At 41.7% G+C, this 21510-nt stretch overlaps 1 protein-coding gene and 1 long non-coding RNA gene across 43 annotated transcripts in view; one reads left to right on the plus strand and one right to left on the minus strand.

The window, feature by feature from the left end:
* CARMIL1 (capping protein regulator and myosin 1 linker 1) overlaps positions 1-21510 on the minus strand; it is a 305081-nt gene that overhangs the window by 200453 nt on the left and 83118 nt on the right. The gene's annotated exons all lie outside the window — the stretch shown is intronic.
* The window catches only part of LOC145518224 (uncharacterized), an 86980-nt gene that overhangs the window by 11697 nt on the left and 53773 nt on the right, over positions 1-21510 (plus strand). The window contains exon 3 of the long non-coding RNA XR_014062764.1: positions 18767-18902. This is a non-coding gene — a long non-coding RNA (uncharacterized LOC145518224). The remainder of the gene's footprint in view (positions 1-18766; positions 18903-21510) is intronic.

Here is a 21510-nt window from a genome sequence, read left to right on the forward strand (position 1 = left end):
TACCATACCATCAATCTGAATATGTTTTATGGTTAAAGTAAATAATCCTTGAATGCATTTTTCCCAAATTATTTTCCTCTGCTATGGCAAAAGAAAATAAGTCTGTAAATGGAAGACATTTCCAAAATGGTACTGTTCATTTGCTGGAATCGTTTATCCTGTCACAAACACCCCCAAAAAGCAACTGTTTATTTGTGCAAAGGTTTCTGTGAAGTAAAACTAGATACATAATGTAACTTTCCGTTACTGAAATCCTTCATTTCTAACTATTCCAGGAAAATTGTTTATATTAACACACTAATCCTTCCAACAACTCACGGTGGCTTTTTGTCCATTAGGCTGGGCAGGGAGGAAACCATGATGCCATCACCCGCATGACCCCCGCTCCTGGCACAGCAGCTGCCACAAACTAGCAGCTTAAGACAAATGCACAGGTTATTTTTCATGATCATAAAATGGTATCTCAATTTTTTCCCATTAATTCTATAGATTAAAAAAATATTTTTTAAACCTAGCCTAACCAGAGTGATTGCCCAATTTTTCATTTTTTCCTTACTAGCTGTGTGACTTGGGACACATCATTTCATCTTCCTATGCCTCATTGTCTCCTTCTATAAAATGGAGATTAATGACAGCACTTGTCCACTAGCATCATTATAAAGATTAAACGAGTTAATTGTAGCACTTTGTGCTGAAGACCACGTTCAACATCCTAACCATCATTACCACTCAACCTCTTATTACCTCAACCCAGCGGGGAAGAGGGACAAAACTATGTTGGGAAGGGCCCCAGTTCCCAGAGAAAATAACTACCAAGCTTCATGCTTCATGAATACAAGCTCATTAATACTGGGTCGTGACAGCAGGATGGACAGACTATGTGACAAAGTAAAACATAAAGGGAAGAAACTAGGTGCTGGTATGCGGGTATTCACTTTAAGTCTTTCAACTTTTCCGCATGTTTGGAAAATCTCATAATATAATGGTGAAAGGATTGGATAAAGGGAAGGAATGTGTGAAAAAAGAGAAATTAACACGGGAGATCAGTCACTAGATCCTCCTTCAAAAAAGTGTTATTAATCAGTACCAACAAGGATAGCACAACAATAACGGCCATGATCTGTGTTCTACCATTTTGATTCAAATGGGTATATCTTTCCTTTTCTCCTTTGCCTTTCACTTCTCTTCTTACTGAGCTATTTGTAAGGCCTCCTCAGACAACCATTCTGCCTTTTTGCATTTCTTTTTCTTGGGGATGGTCTCAATCACTGCCTCCTGTCCAAAGTCACAAACATCCGTCCATAGTTCTTCAGGCATTCTATCAGATCTAACTCCTTGAATCTATTTGTCACTTCCACTGTATAATCGTAAGGGATTTGATTTAGGTCACACCTGAATGGTCTAACGGTTTCCCCTACTTTCTTCAATTTAAGTCTGAATTTTGCAATAAGAAGTTCATGATCTGAGCCACAGTCAGCTCCCAGTCTTGTTTTTTCTGATTGTATAGAGCTTCTCCATCTTTGGCTGCTGGCATGCTATAGTCCATGGGATTGCAAAGAGTCGGACATGACTGAGTGACTGAACTGGCTGACCATTTTGACTGTAAGGTTTAGAACAATTCTAGGAGGAAGCTACTCCAAGGATCACTCCTACTTCAGAAACTCAAAAGCAAGGTTTAACTAGATACCTTCAAAATTGCTGTCCAAGTCCAATATTCTGTGATTCTAGACCCCCACGTCTACCTAAGTGATGAGCGTCCGACAGACCAGGGTTAGCAATATATGGCATATGTGGCAAACTACCACTGTACACACGAGCATGCACGCACACACACACACACACCCAGCCTAAGATGAATCACAAACATTTGTGAAGCTAGAATTATGAGGTAAAAACTAATTTCTAACTCTGCTATTGAGTCTCCCTCACAGACTTTCAAAGAAGGATGTGATAGTCCCCTGGGCCAAATGTTTTAGTTCAACTTATGATGCCTCAAAACTGAGGAATCACATGATATATACATTTTTTTAAATTGCTAAACTAGTGGAAACTCCTGATTCTGCACTAACTAGCTATGAACCTGGGGCACACCATTGCATCTCCATAGATGTCAGTGTCCAAAGAACTTGCAGTGCTGTTCATTATGGTAGCCCACTTAGCACAGGTTCCTTATAGAGCCTTTGCAATGTGGCTAGTGCAACAGAACAATTTTTAATTTAAATACAATTGTAATTCTATCCTATTGTAATTAATTTATTAAATGTAAACAGCCACATGTAGCTAGTGGCTACTGTGTTGAATAGTCAAGCTCTAATGATTCCTGCACACCTCTGAAGGAGAGAGTGAAATTCCAGACCAACTTCATTCAACCCATCATCCTGAATAAGGTCTCAATACCATACAGGCAGCTGTGTGAGAAGGAAGAGAGATGAAATCCTAAGGAAGGCCCAACTATAGAAGATGATTAGGGCTCCTGCCAGCTACTGCCTATCTGACGGACATCCCTCCAGTATCCTGGGATAGGGCTTCCCAGGTGGCTCAGCAGTAAAGAATCCACCTGCCAACGTAGGAGACATGGATTTGATCCCTGGGTCAGGAAGATTCACTGGAGAAGGAATTGGCAACCTGCTCCAATATTCTTGCCTGGACAGAGGCATGAATATTCTCCCATGGACAGAGGAGCCTGACGGGCTACAGTCCATGGGGTTGCAAAGAGTTGGACATGACTGAGCACACACAGTATTACAGTATCATATTATCTTGGAATCAACAGCCCAGTGGCCCTTTATCCTTTAATGCCCAGATTTGGGTTCCATATTCAAGTATGGTGGTGTAATTAGCAAAGTTCTCCAGAAAAAAGACCCTTAAAGTGCAATGCCTTATGGGAAATATCACCAGCCAGTAATACCACCAGCCACCTATCCCTAATATGAAGACATTAGTGAATTATTAATGAGATATTTGTGAAAAATTGTGAGTAACTAATGAATATCACTGACATACAAGGTTCTCTGCAGAATACAAAAAGCTACCATTAAATTAGTTAAACATCTCTCATAAAATACATCATCAGATTTTATTTTTATTTCAAATCAAATTGTGCAACCAATCCTAAAAGCTCTTTCACACGTTTGAAAACATACAAATCATAAAAGCCAAAAATGATGACTCTTTAAAGAGTCATCTAGGTTGTTTAAGATATGTGAAGAGTCTAGAAAAAGTCCATTTTGAAAAATTGCCAGATAATGTTAATAATAGGCATATTACAGAGTTTTCAGAGAAACTTAGGGACAAATCTACAAACATATATTAAAAATGTCAATCATTACAGCACTGACAAATGAGATCCCAAAACAGCAAATGTGAAAGGGTAGGGAATCTATCACAAGGGCTATTTTTAGGAAAAAGTTCACAGCATATCTGGGACATAATAACTATTATAGGCAATGGCCACCAAAAAAAATCTTACAAATTACAAGTCAAACATCAGTTTAACAGCTGAGTGGATGGCTTCCTCACATAAAACACATCACCACTGGCTAATCTCACAGAGGAAATTCTCCCATGCAGAAAACTCAGATGCCAGCTTGCTGATTCTTAATTCCTGAGCTGCATTCTGCTGATGATGCATACCACTAGTAATTATCATGAGTCCTACATCCAGAGAACAAGGCAGACGAAAACTCCACTGCTGCTGCCCACACCAGCATTAGCTTGCCTTTCCCTGTTTAATTGGCTCTGATCACTGGGCAAACACTGAACTCACTGCCTTTTTTTTTTCACATGCTTACTCAAGTACCAGCATTCACGTTTCAGAGCATCTAGATTAAAAAACACTGGTGTGCAACTCCAGCAATGATCCCATTTTCAACTTTAAAGTGATCAATTACTTCCAATCTGACTTAAGCAGTTGATGTTTTCTTAAAACTTGACTTAATGATAACCTGAGGTTCTAAACAAATATAGAGAATGGCACACAGTCATGTCTGACTCTCTGTGACCCCATGGACTATAGCCAGCCAGGCTCCTCTATCCATGCGATTTTCCAGTCAAGAATAGTGGAGTGGGTTGCCATTTCCTCCTCCAGGAAATTTTTCCAACCCAGGTGACCCAGGGATTGAACCCGAGTCGCTTACATCTCCTGCATTGGCAAGTGGGTTCTTTACCAGTAGCGCCACCATAGTTACCATATAGAATAGACAGTATCATATAGAATGAACAGTACCATAATTTTTTTTAACATTTAGTGAAAGGCTAAGGACAGATTCCTTTAGAGTTGCCTAAAGACCCCATCTTATTCTTCTTGGACTGATATGACAAATACCCTAGACCGAGCACCTTAAACAACAATGCTTATTCCTCACATTTTCAGAGGTTGAGGGTCAAAGCTAAAGGCACTGGCCAATTTCATTCTTCATAAGAGCCCTCCTCCTGGTTTGCTGATGGATGCCTTCTTGCTATATCCATCCATGGCAGAGAGAGAAAGAAAGCTAGCTTTCTGGTCTCTTCTAAGGACTCTAATCCCATCATGAGGCTTGTACCCTCTTTACTTCTCAAAGGCTCTACCTACAAACACCATCATAGGGGATCAGGGCTTCAAGAAGTGAATTGGGGGGAACACATTTAGTCTACCACAGACACCGCATAAGGAATGCAAATCCTTCTCTTGTCTTCTGAATTAAGATCAGCGCATTTTCAGTAGGGAGGTTATCCAGGGGTGAGAGAAGCAAAGTGCATGATTCCAGGCACTTGGAAATGCCTGGTGAATGCTGAAACTGCAAACATGGGTTTGTGGGTTTCCCCAACTGTGGAGGGAGGAAATCCCCAGCCATAACAATGGAAGCTGAATTCCCCCTCAGCTAGTTGTTCCTACATCGGAGGTAAAACTGGCCATTAATAAGTGGAGAAATCCACATATAAAGAAGAAAACACAACAGTGCCATTCTAAATACCTTGGAAACCTGCAGTATTAATATAAACAGGAAATTTCCCTCCTATCACAGAACTTCAGCTGTTTCAACTAGGGCAGCCATCACCATAAGGAACACTGGCCTTTCAGTACTCTCTAGCCTTAACTCTGGAGTTCTTGAGAACACCACCAAATATGACATTTATGAGCTCATGGACATCAAGACTGTTTCCAAACACCAGTAGACATGTGACAGGTGTGATGCTAAAATCACCAGCATGATTCAAAAGGTCTGCAGGCCAGGGGACATTTGTTCCCACTCGCGCAACACCCTCAAGGGGTTTTTGTTTTGTTTCAATTTTTTATGAACATGCGTCCCCTGTTTCCTTTTCATTCTTCCAAAAGATAACCAAAATGACAGAATCCACTAGCCAACTCGTAGCCAGAGGCGAAGAAGTCATTACCCACTGGAAAAGGGGCCCATAGTCACAACTGGTGATTATCCTCCAGTTCATACAATGACTACACATTTATGTTCTTCTTCCCCAAGGCCTCATTCTCGTACTGAAACTATTCTAATTGTAATTATAAAGTCATCACCATCCAGACCTATATAAGCATAGTGTTAGTCGCTTAATCGTGTCTGATTCTTTACAACCCGTTGGACTGCAGCCCACCAGGCTCCTCTGTCTACAGAATTCTCCAGGCAAGAATATTGGAGTGCGTAGCCATGCCCTTCTCCAGGGGATCTTCCTGACCCAGGTATCAATCCTGGGTCTCCAGCATTGCAGGCAGATTCTTCACCGACTGAGCTACCAGGGAAGATCTATAGCTGGTTCGCTTTGCTTAGAAGTCACTGCAGCCAAGAAACAAGTCACTTTAGGTTCCATCTCTCCCTCTCATTGTGCTCAATATCTTTGCCAGTTGCATCTCGAGAATGGCTTGCTGAATTGAACAAAAGTAGAAATTTCAAATTCTGCATCTTCAAATGCAAAAGATAGTCATAAAAATCGTAGCTTGAAAAGCTGCTGGATTGCAGAATATATATTGCTATTTAAGAGTTTGTACATCCCCTACTTAAGGACATATAGACCTCTTAGAAAATTCAGAACAATTTACATTAATGTTTCATTTATCTTGAAATCGGGCTCATGAGCACAGTGCTCAATAAACTGAGCTATCTATTTAGTCACAGACATTTATGCTTTTGCGTGCACTCTTCACGGTTACTATTTCAGGGATTGTTGAAGAAAAGTCACAGTTCAAATGCTGTATATTTGCCTGTTCCTTAGTTTATAACAAGAATTTTTCAAATGACAAGTATAAACACTTTCAACTTTCCTTGAACCTAAGCCTTTTTAAATGTCTATTCTGAGCTTGCTAGTGAAGTAAGGGTGATATATTAACCCTGTATGTTACATTGTATTGTCTCGATATTATATCACCTAGTATTGTCATGATTCTCACTTGTTGCTTATTAATTTAATGCAAAGTCTGATTGGTTTTTCAAAAGTAGATCAATAATAATGGCCAATATTTATACAATATTTACCATGTGCAAGACGTTACTCACTGCTTCTATTAATTCATACAAACCTCACCTAAACCCTAGGAGACGTATATTATTACTTTCCAAGGCCTCAGGGAGCTGTCGTTTATTTTTGGTTTTTTAATTCCTACTCCTAAACTAACAAAACAAAAAAAAAGATCAGAGGAATAAGAAAATAAATTCTATGTCCTTATATCAGACCAGGGTAACTCACTTGACATTGCAAATGATTAACGTGATCACTAAAATAATAAAGTGTATTAATTCCTAGGCTATTTGCTCACACCAAATTTCCCAGGGTTAATCTCACACCCAGTGTGTGAGACACACACCCACCAAATACATCCAGACATATAGTTACCCAGGCTTCAGAGAGAGTAAGAACCACAGACTAGAACAAGCACACAGACAACTTGCAATCCAATTTTTATATGAAATATAAATCTCACTTTCTCTACCAAATCTGGAACAAGTGCCAGGTGAGACTGAAATTATACTCCCTGCCCTTCTCCCCAGCCTCTGGCAGAGGTGCTAATGAGCAGAAAAATGAGAGTCTACAGCCTAGAATCTATAGACTGGAATAACTAACTTTTGAAATCTCAAGAGCTGATTTATTAAATCTTCACTAATTTGCACCATAGAAGAGGCCCAAATCCAAGATAAAATATCCCAAATAAATGTATTCCTTTATAAAACAAGCCTGTATTCAAAAGTCTGGCATGATCATAAACAGTAAATTATACATTTAGTATTAATAATTTCCCAAAATCTTACTACTACTATTTCTCTCTTTTGTTCTTCTATGTGAGTGAATATTCCAAGTGCCTAGAATAGAGCAGGGCACACAGTAAGTACTCCATAAAGGTTTTTTGTTGTTGTTCAGTCGCTCAGTCCTGTCTAACTCTTCGCGACCCCATGGACTGCAGCATGCCAGGCTTCCCTGTCCTTCACCATCTCCCAGAGTTTGCTCAAACTCATGTCCACTGAGTCGGTGATGCCATCCAACCATCTCCTCCTCTGTTGTTCCCTTCTCTTCCCGCCTTCAATCTTTCCCAGCATCAGGGACTTTTCTAATGAGTCAGTTCTTCGCATCGGGTGGCCAAAGTATTGAAGTTTCAGCTTCAACATCAGTCCTTCCAATGAATACTCAGGGTTGATTTCCTTTAGGACTGACTGGTTGGATCTCCTTGCAGTTCAAGGGACTCTCAAGAGTCTTCTCCAACACCACAGTTCAAAAGCATCAATTCTTCGGCGCTCAGCTTTCTTTATGATCCAACTCTCACATCCATACATGACTACTGGAAAAACCATAGCTTTGACTATATGGACCTTTGTCATCAAAGTCTCTGTTTTTAATATGCTGTTGAGGTTGGTCATAGCTTTTCTGCCAAGGAGCAAGCTTCTTTTAATTTCATGGCTGCAGTCACCATCTGCAGTGATTCTGGAGCCCAAGAAAAGAAAGTCTGTCACTATTTCCATTGTTTCCCCATCTATTTGCCATGAAGTGACAGAACCAGATGTCATATTTTGAATGTTGAGTTTTAAGCCAGCTTTTTCACTCTCCTAGGTTTACTTAATGAAATGCACAAACGAATAGTTCAGGCACCTCAGCATTCCTGGAGTTTCCAGCCCTTGGCTCCTGAAAACCACGCTGCACATAAATACAAAGATATCTCTGCTGCTCCACTGCTTGAATGCCCTTCAAAGACTGTCCCACACCTCATTAGCAAGCCGAACTGACAGACCTGACCCTGGCACAGAGCAGCCGTGTTACATCTCTGGCCTGTTATCTCACAGCTCTTGGCCTTAATAAGAGTAAGATTTCCCCCTGGTGTCCTCTCCTCCCTTCTGTCCACCTCATGCCTTAGCTGACTGTGTTCTCCTGAAAGGCTTCACATATCTCTATCACTGCATTTAGCTCACTGTTACTCACTATTTTGGCATCTAACTGCCCGCCTCTCGTCTATGAACTCTTTAAGGGAAGGTGATCCTAGTAATCACTGTGTCCCCAGCATCTACCAAAATCTGCAAAACACAGCAGGCATCAATAAATGTGTACTGAATGCTTGAGTGGATGAATGGATGGGCAAAATCAAACAGTACTACGTCTATTCATAAAAATCACAGAAAGCCATGCTCTTGAGGATGACAATTTCAGACTTGCCAGGAGGAAGCAAAAATAACCATAAATGGATTACACAAGAAAATACTCCCCGTAATTAGCAATGATTACAGAATGTATATTCATCATGTTCAAGACTTTCACTTCATTTCTCCAGGCAACCCTAAACTACACATCTGTGGATTCCCTGCTCCAGAGGTAACATTCTGAAAGCAAATCTAAAAACAGCAATGATTTCCAGCCAGTGCTAAGGAAAAACAAGCCAGTCCTTGCAGTGCCATGCAAGTACACGGCTTCCACTCAGTGCAGAGGGAATGGAGGCTGGCTGGGCGCAGCCTCAACCATCAACCCACGAGCACATCAGTGCAAACCCACCTTCCTGTAGAAAAGGAAGCTAGCAGAAGCCCAAGTACCTGGTGTGCACTGGGCTGGCACTGAAGAATTTAGTCTAACTTTAGCTTGCATTGGGTCGCTGGCCAGAAGTTTGGGGTTAGTGTCTTAACTGAGGAGTCACCTTTGGCACAGGTGCTAAGTGCCACAGGGGGACCTGAGTGTCAACACTAGCAAAAACAGAAGACAAGAAAGCTTGTTTTTGTTACATCTGAGCTGCATTAGGGAAGGTCCCACCGTGTCTGCTCCTGCCCTTCAGGCTCTGTCCCCAGACATAGTAGTGGGAAAATGGCCTTTACTTCTTGAAAACAAACCTTCTGAAATTCTGTATCTTAAATAGAGAAAATAGATGGGAGGTTCATTATGCTGTTCTATTTTAGCAGATATTTCAGTTCAGTTGCCCAGTCATGTCCGACTCTTTATGATCCCATGGACTGCAGCACACAAGGCCTCGTTGTCCATCATCAACTCCCAGAGCTTACTCAAACTCATGTCCATTGAGTCAGTGATATCCAACCATCTCCTCCTCTGTCGTCCCCTTCTTCTCCCACCTTTGATCTTTCCCAGCATCAGGGTCTTTTCAAATGAGTCAGCTCTTCGCATCAGGTGGCCAAAGTACTGGAGTTTCAGCTTCAACATTAGTCCTTCCAATGAACACTCAGGACTGATCTCCTTTAGGATGGACTGGTTGGATCTTCTTGCAGTCCAAGGGACTCTCAAGAGTCTTCTCCAACACCACAGTTCAAAAGCATCAATTCTTTAGCACTCAGCTTTCTTTATAGTCCAATTCTCACATCTGTACGTGGGAAAACTGGAAAAACTATAGCATTGACTAAATGAAACTTTATGGGCAAAGTAATGTCTCTGCTTTTTACTATGCTATCTAGGTTAGTCATAGCTTTTCTTCCAAGGAGCAAACGTCTTTTAATTTCATGGCTTCAGTCACAATCTGCAGTGATTTTGGAGCCCAAGAAAAAAAAGTCTGTAACTGTTTCCATTGCTTCCCTATCTATTTGCCATGAAGTCATGGGACCAGATGCCAGGATCTTCGTTTTTTGAATGTTGAGTTTTAAGCCAGCCTTTTCACTCTCCTCTCTCACTTTCATCAAGAGGCTCTTTAGTTATTCCTCGCTTTTTGCCATAATGGTGTCATCTGTATATCTGAGGTTATTGATATTTCTCTCAGCAATCTTGATGCCAGCTTGTGCTTCATCCACCCCAGCATTTCTCATGATGTACTCTGCATATAAGTTAAATAAGTACGGTGACAATATACAGCCTTGACGTACTCCTTTCCCAATTTGGAACCAGTCTGTTCCATGTCCAGTTCTAACTGTTGCTTCTTGACCTGCATACAGATTTCTCAGCAGCTATTTAAAACTTCCCATAATAATTTGCTCAAGAAGTTTTCTATAGTAAGTTTTTAGATATATAAGTCATAATTTTTATAATATCTCAGGACTTTAATTCTAAGGTAATTGGAACACAAAAAAAGTAAGTGATTATCTTGTTGAGGAAAAATGCCAAAATACTAAGGACAATAGATTTAAACCTAGAATTCATCACACCGGCTACAGGGTAACTCGATGTCACCACAAGCAGATCACATTCTTCTCTGTGGATTGTTATATATTTGTGGAAATTCTTTGTGGAAACTTTTGTTTTTCATTTCTATAGCAATTCAGATAGGCATGATGCTTCTCTTCTGTGTGTGTGTATATATATATATAACACCTTACACAGACCAGTCCTTGGTAGCCTCAGATGTCACAATCTGAGTCCATTGTATTCCCACCAGCTAACACTTCCTGACCCCAAAGGGACAAAGTAGAATTTCTACTTCAAAGCAAGCCACTATTTCATCAAAAAAAATGGGGGGGGGGGGCCCTTTCGTCCGTATTTTTATAGAAAAATATATAAATGATTGCCATTTATATATATTTTATGTTCTCTTCCTCATCATGTTTTCATCACCGACATGCTGTGCCAACTGTATTTGTAAAAATGTATCTTTTTATTTCTATTCTTAGAAATAGGGGTTTTCTCAACCCCAAGTGCTTCCTCTCACCTCAAACTCTACTAAAGCAGTTCTTAGGGATACTTTTATAATTATGCAAAGCAGAAAGAGATGAAAGCCTTCTTCCTTCCTAAGCCTTTCCCTAAGTCACCTCAGCCCAGATCTCTCTCATATTGAAGTCCCATTTCTCCTCCTCTCTCCATCCCTCTTGCATTTTGCTGATCAAAGAAACAAACCCTCGAATGCCTCAGCTCCTCCTACCATTCCTGCACTTAGGGAACAACCTTCTCTTGTTCCTCTGTTCCATCACATGTAAACTTTGGCCTGGCTCCCTAGGTCTTCCTCTATCAGAATCACAGACACTTGTCCCAGTGCACCAGCCCACAGTGCTCAATGGGCCCACTCCAGTGCAGTCGAGAACTCACATTCCACACCCATTTGGACTTTAAAGCCTCCTCCTTCACGAACTGCCCAACAACTCCACCCAGTCTGCAAGGGCCAGAATGGCTCAGGTCCAAAGAACACTTTGGAAAGGTGACTAGACACAGTTCTCTATACCTGTGTATTTCAGTACTACTAGCATATCACTCTCTGCAATCTGGCGTGGCCAGTCTATAGTTTGAGGGGGAGAACTGACAGAAATTTGAAAAATGATTTAAAGTGACTAAGTTACAACTACAAAGGGCAGGAAAACACATAACCTCTTGAATCATCAAGACCGAGAGTTCTGGCAATGAGGTACTAAAATAAACATTTTCACCACTTGTAAATTCTTTCAACAGGCTTTCTCTTAACAATACACAAAAAGAAACAAATAATACGAAAGTCCCACATGGACAGACAATAGAGAGAGAAGTGCCCCCCAAAAAGTCTCTATGGGAATGCAGGTTCCTTCGTACCTTGAGCCATATATTTGATGTGGTTTAAGGCATGGGCCCACATTTGGCAAAAATGATGCCCTGTCTAGACTGTGGCTCCCTGAAGGAAAGGTTTGTGCCTCAAGTATTTGTGAATTTCCAATGACCAGTATTTCCAATGACCAGAATTTCCAATGTACCAGAGCCTGGTACAAAGAAAACACTCAATAAATGGCTGCTTAATAAAGAGACGCTTGTTCTGAACCTTAGATCCTAGATTCAGAGAAAAAGAAACAAAACTACAAAAAAGTTTCAGGTTTATTTACAAAGATTATTACACATAAGGTTTAATCCAAACACTAGGAGAAAACTTTTTTCAAGGTTTTGGTGGACTCCATTATCTGGAAATGTTGATTTACCTATTTTTAATTTTCCATTTACCTTCCCCATCCAACAAAATCTCTTTTCTTTAGGGCAGGGTTAGCAGACTTCTTCAGAGAGTCAAATTTTGCCTACTATCTATTTTTGTAAATAAAGTTTTATTGCAAAAAGCTATATCCATCTATTTATCTGTTGTTCAATAGCTGCTTTCATCCTACAAAGGCAGAGTTGAGGACTGCCACAGAGAATTGACCTGCAAGCCTAAAATATTTGCTATCTGCCCTTTACAAGTTAGGGCATCATGTAATACTTACTATCCAATAAAATGTGACTCTTAAAACAGCTCCAAAACTTTACCGAGCTAAAGTTATTTACAAGTTAACCAAATGTGCTGTTTACTTCTGGCCACTATGGTTTTATTACATCCTCGACATTGAAATTCACCAAAGACATGCCTCAAAAAAATAGAAGCCTAATGATAAGGAAAATTTTTCTAACTTATACCATGATATACGTAAAGCCTTTGAGAGTCCCCCATGAAAAGCAGAAGAAATTTCAGAGAGGTAAGAAAAGGAAAGGAAAAACTACACAGAAAAGTTAAAAAGAAATTCAAGGCTATACCAACTGAAGCAAAGTACAAGGCATACAACACCTTCTTCTCTCCACAGATGGAGTAAAACATGGTATTCAGGGAAAAGAGGTCCGATTAATGCTAAAGAAAAACAAAAAAAAAGGTAGCAAGAACAAGGGAGTGTTTTGGTTGGATATGTTGGTTCATCCAGATTAAAAGGCTATCACAGAAAACTGCCAGCCCTACCCAAGGAACTCTCAATGAAGACAGTATGAAGAGACCAGAGGTGTTTTCACCCTGACCTCTACCCTTCACACCAGAAGGTTCCCTCCACCCAGCTTTCTGTAACTGCAAAGAAGCAAAGTCGGACCTCACCACCTGCCTACTTATCCTCAATGCAAACAGCTCTCTTACCAGCTGGGAGGCCTCACCTTCCTCTGAAATAACCTTGTTTATTCCTACCAAGTCCACCCTCATCCCTCTTTCATCCATTCAAATGCCACCCATCCTTCACAGTCCCATTCATAATCCCAACCAGCAAAGCTGTACCACTCAGCAAGGGATCCGTTCATAAAGACAATGGTATGAAGGGTACTCACGGAGTTGTGCAACATGGCGGCCCCAACCCCAACTCCTCCATAAAGTCTCTCCCATCCACATCACAGCAGGTTAGCACTCCCTTCTCCCTTTCCTAAAACCATACACGTGTCTCATGCCTCCACGGGACTCACATTACATGTTTTTTCCATACCTAAGTCAGTAGTGACACTAACAACAAACAGCGCTCAAGTATGTTGGGCCTTGTCCTAAGTGCTCTGTAGGCATCATTGTATTCAACTCTCAAAACAATCCTTTGAGTAGGCATTATCACCATTTTCCAGTTTTACAAATGAGGCAGCTCAGACAAAAAGAGTTAAATTTGCTGGAGGCCACATAAGCTGAGCCAGGATTCTGACAGGGGTCTGATTCCAAGGTCCTTAAATAATTCTCTCTCACCTAATGGAGGTCCCATTAGCCCCACTATAGACCCGCTAGTGGTGGGGGGGGGGGTGACTCACAAACCGGAGAATAATTATACCAAAGCAGTTCTTTCACTGCTGCAAAGTTCTAGGCCCCACAACAGACTTCCCAACTTGAGGATCTGGCAAAGGGACTGAGTATCCCCAGGGAATCTGACTTTGAAGGTCAGCAGCATTTAATTACAGAACTTTCACAGGGCTGGAGGAAACAGACTCTTGGAGGGCACAACAAAACCTTGTGCACACCAGGACCCAGGAGAAAGGAGTAGTGACCCCACAACAGACTGTGCCAGACTTAACCTATGTGTGTTTGGGAGTCTCTGGTGGAGGTGTACCAGTACTCTTGCCTGGAAACTCCCATGGACGGAGGAGCCTGGTAGGCTGCAGGCCATGGGGTCGCTAAGAGTCAGACACAACTGAGCGAATTCACTTTCTCTTTTCACTTTCATGCATTGGAGAAGGAAATGGCAACCCACTCCAGTATTCTTGCCTGGAGAATCCCAGGGACAGGGGAGCCTGTTGGGCTGCCGTCTATGGGGTCGCACAGAGTCGGACACGACTGAAGCGACTTAGCAGTAGCAGCAGCAGGTGGAGGTGTGGGTCGACAGTGGCTGCCGTGGAGTCAGGGGCACTGACTACAACAGTCCTGTGAGGCACGACATGCTGGCATAAGTTCTTTTGAAAGAGGTCACCATTATCACCATTACCCCTACCATAGTTTAGCCCGAGACCAAACAAGACCCAGTTTTCCCCACAACCAGTCCCTCCTATCAGGAGGCTTGCAAAAGCCTCTTATCCTCATCTATCAGAGGGCAGACAGAATGAAAATCACAATCACAGAAAACTAACCAAACTGATCACGTGGATCACAGCCTTGTCTAACTCAATGAAACTATGAGCCACACCATGTAAGGCCACCCAAGATGGATGGGTCATGGTGGCGAGTTCTGACAAAACATGGTCCACTGGAGAAGGGAATGGCAAACCACCTCAACATTTTTACCTTGAGAACCCCATGTGTGTGTAGTCGCTCAGTCATGTCTGACCCTTTGCAACCCTTTGAACTATAGCCTGATAGGCTCCTTTGTCCATGGGATTCTCAAGGCAAGAATACTGGAGTGGGTTGCCATTTCCTTCTCCAGGGGATCTCCCCAACCCAGGAATTGAACCCGCGCCTCCTGTGTTTCCTGCATTGCAAGCGGATTCTTTACCCACTAAGCCATTGGGGAAGCCCTGAGAATCCCATGAACAGTATGAAAAGGCAAAAAGACATGACAATGAAATATGAAACCCCCAGGTCAGCAGGGTTCCAATATGCTACTGGAGAAGAGTGGAGAAACAGCTCCAGAAGGAACGAAGAGTCTGAGTCAAACCAAAAACACAGATGTGTCTGGTGGTAAAAGTAAAGTCCGATGCTGTAAAGAACAACATTGTATAGGAACCTGGAATGTGAAGTCCATGAATCAAGGTAAGTTGAAAGTGGTCAAACAGGAGATGGCAAGAGTGAACATCAACATTTTAAGAATCAGTGAACTACAAGGACAGGAATGGGCAAATGTAATTCAGATGACCATTATATCTATTTCTGTGGGCAAGAATCCCTTAGAAGAAATGGAGTAGCCTTCACAGTCAACAAAAGAGTCCGAAATGCAGTACTTGGGTGCAATCTCAAAAGCGACAGAATGATCTCTGTTCGCTTCCGAGGCAAACCATTCAATATCACAGTAATCCAAGTCTATGCCCCAACCACTAATGCCAAAGAACCTGAAGCTGAACGGCCCTATGAAGACCTACAAGATATTCTAGAACTAACACACACACACAACAAAAAGATGTTCTTTTCATCATAGGAAACTGCAATGCAAAAGTAGGAAGTCAAAAGGTACCTGGAGTAACAGGCAAGTTTAGCCCTGGAATACAAAATGAAGCAGGGCAAAGGCTAACCGAGTTTTGCTAAGAGAATGCACTGGTCATAGCAAACACCCTTTTGCAACAACACAAGAGACGACTCTACACACGGACATCACCAGATGGTCGACACCAAAATCAGATTGATTACATATTCTTTGTAGCGGAAGATGGAGAAGCCCTATGCAGTCAGCAAAAATAAGACCAGGAGCTAACTGTGGCTCAGATCATGAACTCCTTATTGCAAAATTCAGACTTAAATTGAACAAAGTAGGGAAAACCACTAGATCATTCAGGTATGACCTAAATCAAATCCCTTAGGATTATACAGTGGAAGTGACAAATAGATTCAAGGGATTAGATCTGGTATAAAGAGTACCTGAAGAACTATGGACGGAGGTTCATAACATTGTACAGGAGGGAATGATCAAAATCATCCCCAGGAAAAAGAAATGCAAAAAGGCAAAACAGTTGTCTGAGGAAGCCTTACAAATAGCTGAGTAAATAAGAGAAGTGAAACGTATAGGAGAAAACGAAAGCTATACCATCTGAATGTAGAGTTCCAAAGAATAACCAGGAGAGATAAGACTTCCTAAGTGAACAACGCAAAGAAATAGAGGAAAACAATAGAATGGGAAAAACCAGAGATCTCTTCAAGAAAATTAGAGATACCAAGGGAATATTTCATGCAAACATAAGCACAATAAAGGACAGAAACAGTATGGACCTAACAGAAGCAGAAGATACTAAGAAGAGGTGGCAGGAATACACAGTACACAAAAGAACTATACAAAAAAGATCTTCATGACCCAGATAACCTTGATAATGTGATCACTCACCTAGAGCCAGACATCCTGGAGTGTGACGTCAAGTGGGCCTTAGGAAGCATTACTATGAACAAAGCTAGTAGAGGTGATGGAATTCCAGCTGAGCTATTTCAAATGCTAAAAGATGATGCTGTGAAAGTGCTGCACTCCATATGCCACCAAATTTAGAAAACTCAGTAGTGTCCACAGGACTGGAAAAGGTCAGTTTTCATTCCAATCCCAAATAAAGGCAATGCCAAAGAATGTTCAAACTACTGCACAATTGAGTTCAATTCACATGCTAGCAAGTTAATGCTAAAAATCCTTCAAGCAAGGTTTCAACAGTATGTGAACCAAGGCAGAGGAACTAGAGATCAAATTGCCTACATCCATTGCAGCCTAGAAAAAGCAAAGGAATCACAGAAAAACATCTACTTCTGCTCCACTGACTACAGTAAAGTCTTTGACTGTGTGGATCACAACAAACTGTAGAAAATTCTTAAAGAGATGAGAATATCAGACCACCTTACCTGCCTCCTGAGAAATCTGTATGCAGGTCAAGAAGCAATAGTTAGAACTGGACATGGAACAACAGACTGGTTCCAAATCGGGAAAGGAGTACGTCAAAGCTGTGTTTTTGTCACCCTGCTTATTTAACTTACATACATAGTGCATCAGGCAAAATGCTGGGCTGGATGAAGCACAAACTGGAAACAAGATTGCTGGGAGAAATATCAATAACCTCATATATGCAGAAGACACCACTTTAATGGCAGAAAGTGAAGAGGAATTAAAGAGTCTCTTGATGAAAGAGGAAAGTGAAAAAGCTGGCTTAAAACTCAACATTCAGAAAACTATGATCTTGGCATCCGATCCCATCACTTCATGGCAAATAGATAGGGATACAATGGAAACAGTGACAGACTTTCTTTTCTTGGGCTCCAAAATCACTGCAGATGGTGACTTCAGCCATAAATTTAAGATGCTTACTCCTCGGAAGAAAAGCTATGACAGACCTAGACAGCATATTAAGAAGCAGAGACATTACTTTGCTGACAAAGGTCCATGTAGTCAAAGTTATGGTTTTTCCAGTAGTCATGTATGGATGTGAAAGCTGGACAATAAAAAAGGCTGAGTGCCAAAGAATTGATGCCTTCAAACTATGGTGCTGGAGAGGACTTTTGAGAGTGTCTTGGACAGCAAGGAGATCAAACCAGTCAATTAGTGATGCCTGCCCCAATAAATCAACCCTGAATATTCCTTGGAAAGACTGATGCTGAAGCTGAAGCTCCAATACTTGGGCCATCTGATGCGAAGAACCAACTCACTGGAAAAGACCCTGATGCTGGGAAAGATTGAAAGCAGGAGGAGAAGGGGACGACAAAGGATGAGATGGTTGGATGGCGTCACCGACTCAATGGACATGAGTTTGAGCAAACTCCAGGAGATAGCGAAGGACAGCCTGGTGTGCTGCAGTCCATGGGGTCACCAAGTGTCAGACAGGACTGAGCGACTAAACAACTCTCACCTAGAAGGTACTCAATGAAACCTCCTTTGTGGACCAAATCTCTAGTTCAACCCTTAGCTAGTCCTTTCGTCTTTTCACTTCCTACCTGAGAAGAGCCCACAGGGTGGGAGACCTGTGAGACAGATGAATCTCCTAATGCTCTTTCATCCCTCAAAAATCGGGTGCCCACATGACTCCATGGGGATGGAACAAAATACTGAATATCCCTATTTTTCATTCCTGTGAGCAAGCACATCACACAGTTAACAACCATCTTCCATGTTTCTTTAGAATAGCCAGGTCATGCACGTCTATCTTTGATGACTGAGCTCATCATCCAACTACACAAAGTCAAAAATAAACACAATTACGGGGGAGTAGGTCTGTTCCAGTCTACTCTATGGGTAGCAAAATGACTCTGACGGGACCTTGGACCTATGGTCAAAATGAACGCTGTCCTGTCCTTTACCTCCTCCCTCCTCCCCCCAGTGAGATGAGGGATTTAGTACAATAGAGACACCCAGCTCCCCACTCTGACATGAAAATTCCACAGTCAGAAAAACATTAAAAAGGTCCCCTCTTGAACTGATTTCAAGTGTTTAATTATATGCATCATGTAATTATATGCATCCATACTTTATCGCTGTTTTCTAATGAAGTTGGCAAGGAGAGAGACACTCAGCATTCGATTCTTAATTTAATGGGCTTGTTTTTCTGCTTACTGTAACAGTTTGCTGAGGGAGCACTGGAGAGAGAGTCTGCTAAGCTTTAAAAGAGGTGGCCAGGATAAAACAGCTCCCTGTGGATGCTACCCATCTGGAAAAAGACCGAGACTGGAAACACTGCTGGGAAGACGGGCATCCAAGGTGAGCCACACCCTTCAGAGATGGATGAAACCTTGACTGCGACCTTTCCATGTTCTAATAAGATTTTGAGTTTGAAAAATGAGGGGGTAAGTGGGAGGGGGAGCCACAGCTGCTTAAGCTAAAGGCACCTTTCAGTTTCCTTGCAAAAGTTTCCAAGCCGAGTGGAAGAATCAACACCCACCATACAAAGCGCGTCCTTGAGAGGGAGCAGTGCCCCAGGGTGGGGGTCCCAGCCAAAGAAAGTCCTTCCAGTGAAAGAAGTTACTATGAACCTAAGGCCCAGCCCCCTGTAAAGGCGGGAAGTCAGCGGCTCATTTGGGAATTTGCCACCTCCAAGTGTAGCAAGTGAGGAAGCAGTGAGAGGTAGCAGATGGGACGGGGTGAGGGTGGGGGTGAAGCTGCCCCCGGACAGCCGTGGGGTTAACAACTCCTGTGGAAATAGAAGTGTTAAGCATTCGAATAACTGAGAAGCAGCTGTAGTAATTTCTGAAAGAACTTGGGCGGGGAGATCAAAATATAGCATGACATTCACTGTTAGGTAGATGGCGAGAATGATCCATGGATTGAGACTAAAACTAAAACCCAAGGCACTAAGCCCTGCTCTACTGACATCTAAGCCTGGGGCCTGGCCTTTGGGTAAAACTGGTTGTCGTGAGTTCCCCCACCTGAGACTTGCAAGAAGAGTTCCCCAGAACACAGTCCAAGACATACCCACCCAATATTTAAATCCAGCCTTTCCTGAAGGCCCTGAATGGACACCAGACTTAAGCACTGAAGCCCAAGAAGGGGCTCCTAAAAATTCAGATAAACTACGCTACTTGAATTCCTCCACTGTAGCAAAAATAGAAAGAATGTATAATCCTTGTAAGGGTTTTTAAAATTCAGCCAAAATAACTAGCAAATAGGACCATATGAAATTTTTCTTGTTAAAATGGCAAAAAATTAAAACCCTCCTAAAAGAATGCTTTATTATAATTCCTTACTATAACCGAGTAGCTGTACCATCCCATGTAACATATTGGTCCATACAGTGTATTCTGGCTGATTAAATATTTGGGTCAAGAAATGGGAGTCTGGGACAAAAGACAGTGATACACATATGTGAAAGAAGGTTGTAGACATTGCAAAAGTCTCCTTAATTCCACATCTAGATATTTTGACCATTTCTGAAGGTTGGGCAGAGGACTTAAAACTACAGAATTCACACACTTCAATAGGAAGATTCACCGATTATCACTGTTCTCACGTTCCTGGTTCTACCACGTCATTTTGCGTTGGGTGTTCTGTGAGATTCTCAAGTCTTGTCTGTTACATCTCCGCAAACGGACAGCCTGCTTTGGATTCATTGGAAAACCTTGATCTGTATGCAGCTGGTGCTTATTAGGAGATGTTAGCTGTCTGCTCAAGGATCTCAAAGAGTGATGTACTGAGCTCATTTAACGCAAATGGGCTTATAATTCTGTCTCAACCTTCTCTCTGCAGCTGCCTACTTTTTCTAGGGCAAGGTAATGGAAATGACTTCAAGAAATGGGGAAAGTGTGATTTAAGTAACTCAACTGAGCTTATTTCCCTTGGGGAAAGGACAGCTAGCTGACTAGGCTCAGAAATTAATTAAGTGGCGTCTGACCCCTATTAGTTATTTAAAGTTAGCAATAATTTTACTAACAAAGAGAAGGTGTTCCAGTCAGCTCGAATGAACATCAGGACTCTATGCTTTCAGCATACTGAATGATCGAACTTCCTGAATTTCCCTCACAGATGTACTCAGAATTTTCTTTAATGTTTGGCTGACACAGAAAAGTCAGAATCAGAAAAAATAAAGTCAGAATCCAGTACATGAAAGGTGGTTTCGGGGTGTCTGTGGATAATGAAGGAAAGTGTGAGTTGTTTGGGAGCCAAGTGTTCACACGTGGGCACCTGTCTCAAAAAAATGAATTACTTTCTTGCTGCCTTAACATTCTCCCTTAACTCTTCCCTCTCCAACCTTTCTCTTTTGACATTTTTTTAAACTTAAGTATCGTCTTACAATATTATGTTAGTTTCAGGTGCACAACACAGTAATTCAACGTTTTTACAGATTATACTCCACATGTAATTATAAAATACTGATTATATTCTCTGAAATGGACATTACCTACCTGTAACTTATTTACACCGAGTAGTTTGTACCTCTTCCCCCTTCGTGCCCCTCCCACCAGTCCTCTCCCCTCTGGTAACCACTAGTTTGTACCCATGAGTCTGCTTTAATTGATTTCTTTTTAGATTTTGCATGTAAGTGAAAACATACAGTATTTGTCTTTCTCTGACTTACTTCACTTAGTATGATCATTTCTAGGTCCATCTATATTGCTGCAAATGGCATTATCTCATTCTTTTTATAGCCGAGTAATAGTGCATTGTGTAGACATACTCTGTCTTCTTTATCCATCCATCTGTCGATGGGCACTTAGGTTGCTTCCGTATGTTGGCAATTGTCAGTAATGCTGTCTTGAACATTGGGGTGCATGTAACTTTCCGAATTAGTGTTTCTGCTTTCTCCTAACATTCTTAACTCATACAGGACCGAGTAACAGGAAGCGCCCACACAGTCACACCACAAAGAGCTCCC

The sequence above is a fragment of the Giraffa tippelskirchi genome, chromosome 8 (assembly GCF_054371585.1).
Source record: "Giraffa tippelskirchi isolate mGirTip1 chromosome 8, T2T-mGirTip1v1.2.pri, whole genome shotgun sequence".
Classification (NCBI taxonomy): Eukaryota; Metazoa; Chordata; class Mammalia; order Artiodactyla; family Giraffidae; genus Giraffa; species Giraffa tippelskirchi.